This window comes from Berghia stephanieae, chromosome 11, assembly GCF_034508935.2.
Source record: "Berghia stephanieae isolate SIO BIC M18660-M18661 chromosome 11, UCSD_Bste_1.3, whole genome shotgun sequence".
Lineage (NCBI taxonomy): Eukaryota > Metazoa > Mollusca > Gastropoda > Nudibranchia > Aeolidiidae > Berghia > Berghia stephanieae.
Genome location: NC_088370.1, coordinates 824,942 through 832,441, shown reverse-complemented (window position 1 = coordinate 832,441; position 7,500 = coordinate 824,942). Strand labels below are relative to the sequence as shown.

General features: G+C 38.4%; 1 protein-coding gene across 4 annotated transcripts in view; it reads left to right on the top strand.

Annotated features, from left to right (window-relative positions):
• LOC144956962 (protein tyrosine phosphatase type IVA 1-like) overlaps positions 1 to 7,500 on the top strand; it is a 56,502-nt gene that overhangs the window by 37,785 nt on the left and 11,217 nt on the right. For all 4 annotated transcript variants that reach the window (XR_013642050.1, XM_078887829.1, XM_078887827.1 and 1 more), the window contains exon 2: positions 6,316 to 6,433. The gene's annotated coding sequence lies outside the window, so the exon portion shown is untranslated. The remainder of the gene's footprint in view (positions 1 to 6,315; positions 6,434 to 7,500) is intronic.

Below are 7,500 nucleotides of genomic sequence, written 5' to 3'. Positions count from 1 at the left end.
ATTTCTTGGGAGTACCAATGGTTGAATGTTTTCGTATGAGTAGGTCTGGTCTGGTCTGCATACACGCATGGATCTTGTCTCGATATGATCATTGTAGTCTCTGACGTGTTTCCTATTACACGGCCACCAACGTCGATAAAATAGACCTTGATGAAGGTCTATTGACGATAACGACAACTAGACGTAATGGCCGTCCGTCCAGCTACGTCTGTCGTAAGTCGGTGTAACCCATATAGTCTGTGGTGTAACCATAGATGGTGTTACGCATCGCTAACTTGTCTGGGAACTGGGAATCCCTGATCTACCGCACTGTGGAAAAAAAAAAAAACATTAAAAAATTTGGCCAAAAACTCGTGGGTTTTTCTAGTGTACGGCAATTTTTCATATTTTTATGTCTGGTCTGCATAGGCATGGTGAGTTATTGTCTCGAAATTATCATTGTAGTCTCTGACACACGACGACGATGACGACGACTAGAAGTACTGGCCAGTCCGTCCAACTAACTAACGGTTTGTCTGTCGTAAGTCGGTGTAACCATGGTGTTACGCATCGCTTACTTGTCTAGCCTGAGGTGTTGGGAACTGGGAATTCCTGATCTGCCGTACTCTGGAAAAACTCATATTTTTTAAAATCTCAAACCTGGGACTTCGCTAAATCGATCGATATTTGAAGGACGTCGAAGTCCCAGGTTTGAGAGTTTTTGCCAAGATGAGGGTCATTTAAATCGATCGATATTTGAAGTATGAGTTTTCTGGCCAAATTTTTAAACATGTGTATTTCTGGAGTACGGCAGCTGATGGCGATACATCTACATGATTGGATTTAGTAGGAGATATAAATTTATATATATACGTCCACTGGCATATCACGCTCAGAGTCAACTGATCACGCTTCATTTAGCTTGACTCAAATAATCCTCCCTCTTCCCCCCCCCCCCCTCTCGTGTCAAAAACGGATCAAATCTGAGTCCCAGGTTTGAGAGTTTTAGCTTTTGACAAGGCTAAGGATTTCCACGATTGGATGGAAAAGGAGGAGAGAGGGGAGAGAAATGGGAGCGATCTATATTCATGTTTTCGTCCAACCAAGTCATCGATCACATGATTTGTTGATGTACAACGATTGGACATTTCTCAATAAATGTAAACACGTTGCTTTGTTTATGATAATTGCAAAAATACCCATGAGTCACGCTGAGCAAAATGACCAATTGTAACGTTGGATATTTCTCAAACTGTGAGCACTTTTCACTGTATGGGTCATTTTGAGCCCACTTTGCAATATGACCAATGACCTCGAGAACATGGACGTATCACGCTTCCTATGGCACGACTTGAATATCCCTCCTCCCTCTTGTCAAAAACGATCAAATCTGGAACTTCGCGGTCTGATTGATTGAATTTAGTGAGAACTAATCACCAACATACAGTCTTGAAATAATACCAAATTGTCGCCACTCACCTCTTTGTTGTTTTTAGACGGCCATTTTAATGATAAAGTTCGCACTAAATATATTATATCAAACGCTCAACGTTACACATGGTTTTCTGGGTCGATATGTTTTATCCGGCCTGTGTGTGTTGTGGGTATTTTAACTTTACGCATAGCATCAATCTGCCTTGCTTTGGAATCTATTGACAACGAACGGGTCTTGTGGATAAACGACGATCGGTTTACGGTTTAGCTGTAAAGCCGACACATGTATGTATGTGTGTATTAGTATTCCATGTGTATTCCATGTGTAGTATGACACACTCCAGTGAGTTGAGTTGTCGTTAATTACTATCACATTATCAATGGATGGTTGGCCCAGGAATGTTTATTCATCGGTTGTTGGAAGTGGAGGAGGAACTGGAATTGAGCATATCCAATCTCTCTCTCTCTCTCTCTCTCTCTCTCTCTCTCTCTCTCTCTCTCTCTCTTTCTTTCTTTCTCTCTCTCTCTTTCTTTCTCTCTCTCTCTCTCTCTTTCTCTCTCTCTCTCTCTCTCTCTCTCTCTCTCTCTTTCACACGCATACACCCAAACTCTCTCTCTCTCTGACTCTCAATCTATCTTCTTCTTCTTCTTCTTCTTCCTCCTCCTCCTCCTCTTTTTCTTCTTCTTCATCTTCTTGGAAAAACCAGAATGTTCTATTACAGATACAATCTGATTCGAGGAATTCATTTGAAAAAGGACATTGTGGTATTTCCTTCCTGGTCTGTGTATTGCCCATTGCCAGCCATGCTATTCTCGTGATCCATAACCAAGCTGGTGTTCAATGAAACTAAACGATTTGAATGACGTCATTACTTTGGGGTTTTGGATACATTGGCTTTCCTGGTTGGATTGGGGGAGAGACGGGGGATGAGGAAGAGAGAGAGAGAGAGAGAGAGAGAGAGAGAGAGAGAGTGATGGATAAATGGAGATAGATAAAATAGAGAGATAGACAGATGCATAGCTAGTGAAAGGGGGGGGGGGTAGATAGATAGGGAGGCATACATACAATATCTCTCTCACTCATACACACACACACACACACACACACAATCACCACTACACTCTTTTATTTTTCTTTCCCCCCCCCCCCCAAAGCTCTGTGTCTGTCTATTGTCTATCAATATATCCTTATTCGTCTCTCTCTCTCTCTCTCTCTCTCTCTCTCTCTCTCTCTCTCTCTCTCCCCAAGAAAGCCAATTCCCCCCCCCCCCCCCCATGGAACCATTAAAAACCAAACCCATACCTAAATGCGATCTCCCCAAAGGATAGCAAGCAATTATTATGAAATACTATCAACACAATATAGAGTTATTATGTTGTTGTTTGTTGTTTATCGCAGCGAGACATTCTTGGCTCAGATAGACTGAAATCTACGAGTACAAACTGGTTTGCCACAAACCACTTAAAAACTTAGGAAGCCCGTTGCCAATATTTGTTGTTGTTGTTGTTTTTAGACATTCATAGAAGCATGCAAAACTACCTGGGGGGGGGGGGGGGGGGGGGGGTCCGGTATGGTGAAAAAAAACAAAACATTCTGATTATCGGTAAACCTCCGTCGAATTCCGGTGGTTGTTTCAAGCATAGCTGCACCCCCTCCCTCATTCACCTTGACTACCATTATCTACAACATCCACCACCAGCCACACATATCATCATCACCAATACTACAATCACCATATCATCACCATCACCATCACCAATACTACAACCACCACCATCCTGTTTTCGTTGTGGAGCTTGTCTTCATTTCAAATAAAGGGACTTTTGGGTGGTGTTTATTTCGTCATTGTGTTTATCAAACTCAAATTAAAAAAAAAAAATCAAATTCTCTTTATTCATCCCATAGGGAGAAATTTGTCTCTAGGGTATATTCCAAGGGAAGACTGGAATAACCCACGGCGTCGGCCGCAGTGCAGCGCCGCAAATTGAGCTAGGACGAGGAGTTGACTGACTTGCTCAAGGTCACACAGCGCAGCAGCGGGTAATCGAACTCGGTACCTTCCGGGTACGAAGCAAAGACCGTACCGCTGAGTCAGGCTGCCCTCGCTGTTTACATTATCGTATAGTTCTAATTAGGTATCTATTTATAATTATACGATAAGTAAATACAAGGCTATTTAGAACTATACGATAAGTAAATACAATACCAAATAGAATGCCAAATTCCCTTTACTTGTATGCAGACATTTCTATTTCGTCCTTGACCTTTCTGTATCAGAGACAGAGTGATGTCTGGAAATGAATGCGACCCGAATTTTTAAGTTGGCAGCTCTGATAAAAAGGGAGTTAATGAGATCAACGTGCAGTGATTACCTCCCGTAATAAGCCATCGGGTTTGCTAGAGTCGTCTGCCTTGTTTGTTAACACCTGGTGCACAATTAACACATAGGTCGGGTTTTCAGAGATTAGATTTTGGGGGTGGGGGGGGGGGGGGGGGTGTCAAGAAAGATTGGTCCTGTTTTATCTCTCTTCCCATCAGAAAGAAAAGAACATAACAAAGTAGACTATTATAATAATCATAATATAACGTTTATTATATTATAAATGGCAATTTGTCATTTGGTTTACATTGTTTGAAAAATATAAATATATACAATACATAGATAGATAGACAAAAATACATGAATAAATAAATAAATAAATACTTATATGTTAAACAAGAAGACATGAAATCGGTATACAGGATATTAAGCCAACCAATCAAATGAATTGCCACCGACATCCAAGTCCTATCCAGACCAAAATGACCCATAGACATGGACACAGACATAGACACAGATGTGACGAGAGTTTTTGTCTTCCAAGACTTGTCGTCAAGTCAAGTTGTTGTCCCCATTGTGTGAGTGTTTCTCTTCAATGGGCTGGATTGAAACATGTGTCCTTTGGGAATAGTATTATTATTATTATTATTATTATTATTATTATTATTATTATTATTATTATTATTATTATTATTATTATTATTATTATTATTATTATTATTATTATTATTACTATTATTATTACTATTATTATTATTATTATTATTATTATTATTATTATTATTATTATTATTATTATTATTATTATTACTATTATTATTATATTATTATTATTATTATTATTATTATTATTATTACTATTATTATTATTATTATTATTATTATTATTATTATTATTATTATTATTATTATTATTATTATTACTATTACTATTATTATTATTATTATTATTATTATTATTATTATTATTATTATTATTATTATTATTATTATTATTATTATATTATATTATTATTATTATTATATTATTATTATATATTATTATTATTATTATTATATTATTATTATTATTATTATTATTATTATCATTATCATTATTATTATCATTATATTATTATTGTATTATTATTATTATTTCATTATTATTATCATTATTATTATTATTATTATCATCATTATTATTGTTATTACCCATTGACACAATAGCTCTTTGATAGAATTGAATACCTCAAGCGATCTAAAAAGTGATGCAAGAGGAAGTAATGGCAAACCTGACAACTCGCCCAGGTTTTGTCAAATTTTCGATATTCCGGTTTCCAGAGAAACATCATCATTATCATAATCATCATCATCATCATCACATTCATTATCATCACAACTCCCACCACCATCACCTCCACCACGACCATCACTAAGACTTCCACAATCATCATTATCACATTCATTATCATCACAACTCCCACCACCATCACCTCCACCACGACCATCACTAAGACCTCCACAATCATCATCATCACATTCATTATCATCACAACTCCCACCACCATCACCTCCACCACGACCATCACTAAGACCTCCACAATCATCATCATCACATTCATTATCATCACAACTCCCACCACCATCACCTCCACCACGACCATCACTAAGACCTCCACAATCATCATTATCACATTTTCATCATAATATAAATTCTGGGTTTGCCCCAAAATTTTCTCTCTGAAAACTTGACTTGTCTGAAACGGAGGGGGGAAATGGAGATAGCAGCAAGATTTGAACACAACTCTTGATTTGATGAACTTTGATTAAATATCTGAAAAAGTGTTTATGAAACACAGTGCCAATCCAAGCGGGAAGGAAAATATTGGGGGTGGGGGGGGGGGGGGGGGGGTATTTATTTTTTCTTGTATTTGTTTTCTGCTTAGCCTAGCAGTTTTCTACACATCTTTTCACGTCTTTGTCTCACACCAGTGCCTGCTCCGTCATTTGTTACTATGATTAACTCAGTGTATAAATATATATGTGTGACCCTCCATCTCGAAATGGTTTTACCTTACCTTACTGGAGTTTCCTCTCCCTATAGATGTTGAATGTCATGGAACACCAGACTTGATTTGTACCTGCCAACCCCTCCCTCCTCTTTTGGCGGAATCATGCCTATTTTCAATCTTCCATTTCAACATTGTCTCTAAAATTCTGATTTTCACAAACATTGTTAAGGATCAGAAAAGGAAAAAATAAAGGGGGTGGGGGGGGGGGGGGATGAAAATGGTGAGAAAAAAGTTTTCAAGTAGGGAAACATATTGCACTCCTCTCCCTACACCCCCCTTTGTATCCAAAAGGTAACAAGTTCAATTACTCGCCGCTGCTCTGTGTGGCCTTGAGCTAGCCACCTCGACCTAGCTCAATTTGCAGCGCTGTAATGCGGCTGACGCCTGGGTTATTCCTGTCTTCCCTTGGAATAGACCCTAGAGACAAATATCCCCTATGGGATGGATAAAGGAAATTTTATTTTATTTTTATTTAGATGATGAGTCAGAAATAATAGATTTATCTTCAATTTTCATTTCTTTCTTTCCAGTTTTACGGCGAGTTTGGCCACACATTCATGGAATTTGTCACCAACAGCGGAGACTACTGCCAGGCGCAACACGCAGCAGACGCAAAGTAAATCCACACACAACGTTCACATACACAAGGTACGTTCATAGAAAAGTAGAAAACGGTAGGACTGCCTGAAGCCGGTGATCGTAAAATACTAATGAAAGAGTGAAAATGGAGAGGCTTCTTCGTATGGGAACAAAACAGACAATGGACGTTTTGGATACAAACCCTTCATCAGCACAACAGTACACAAATAAACGTTTATTTGTGTACTGTTGTGTTGACGAAGGGTTTGTACCCGAAACGTCCATTGTCTGTTTTGTTCCCATACGAAGCCTTTCCATTTTCACTCTTTCGTTAGTTCATAGACAAGTCCAGTCATGGGATAGACTGGATAAGACAGGCAAACAAGCAAGCAGACCTTTGAAGTTGACGTCGTCGACGTCTTCTTTTATAAGTGTTATTGGGTTGGATTTGTAGATTTGTCATATCACTGTTGTTGTTGTTGTTGTTGTTGTTGTACGTGTCGTCATCACCCCAATCGAAAGGGGAGGATATTGTAGACCAGTATTGATTTCTAAGGTAAAAGAAAAATGTATTGAATTGATTTGAAATCATTTATCTCTAAATGTACTGAAAGCCCTTTCTAGATACTCCCAAGCCAACAGCAACATAACATATGGGTTGAGTCCAATGCCTATGAAGTGATTTTTTGTAACAGAGACACAACCCTATTACTAGCCGGATATTGATTTTACACACAAGTACAAATATACGGTGAATGTGAGTAAAGAGTCTTTTTTCCAAGGACTCAAACTTGGGCTGCCCACTGTGGAATAGGAATCAGTGACCTGCAGGTACGAAGGCAACTGTCGTACCACTTACAAACGAAAGAGTGAAAATGGAGAGGCTTCGTTTGGGAACAAAACAGACAATGGACGATTCGGGTACAAACCCTTCCTTCGTCAGCACAACAATACATAAATTAACATGGAAAATAAATAAAATGAAATGCAATATAACTTGTATCGTCTGTAGTCAATGGTGGTTGCAGTCTGAATTCAGCGTCTCCATTTTCACTCATTTCGTTAGTCTTTCCACAATCACAGGCTTCAGACAGCCCCTACCGTTGTCATACCAGTTAAGACCACAGTTGTCACAA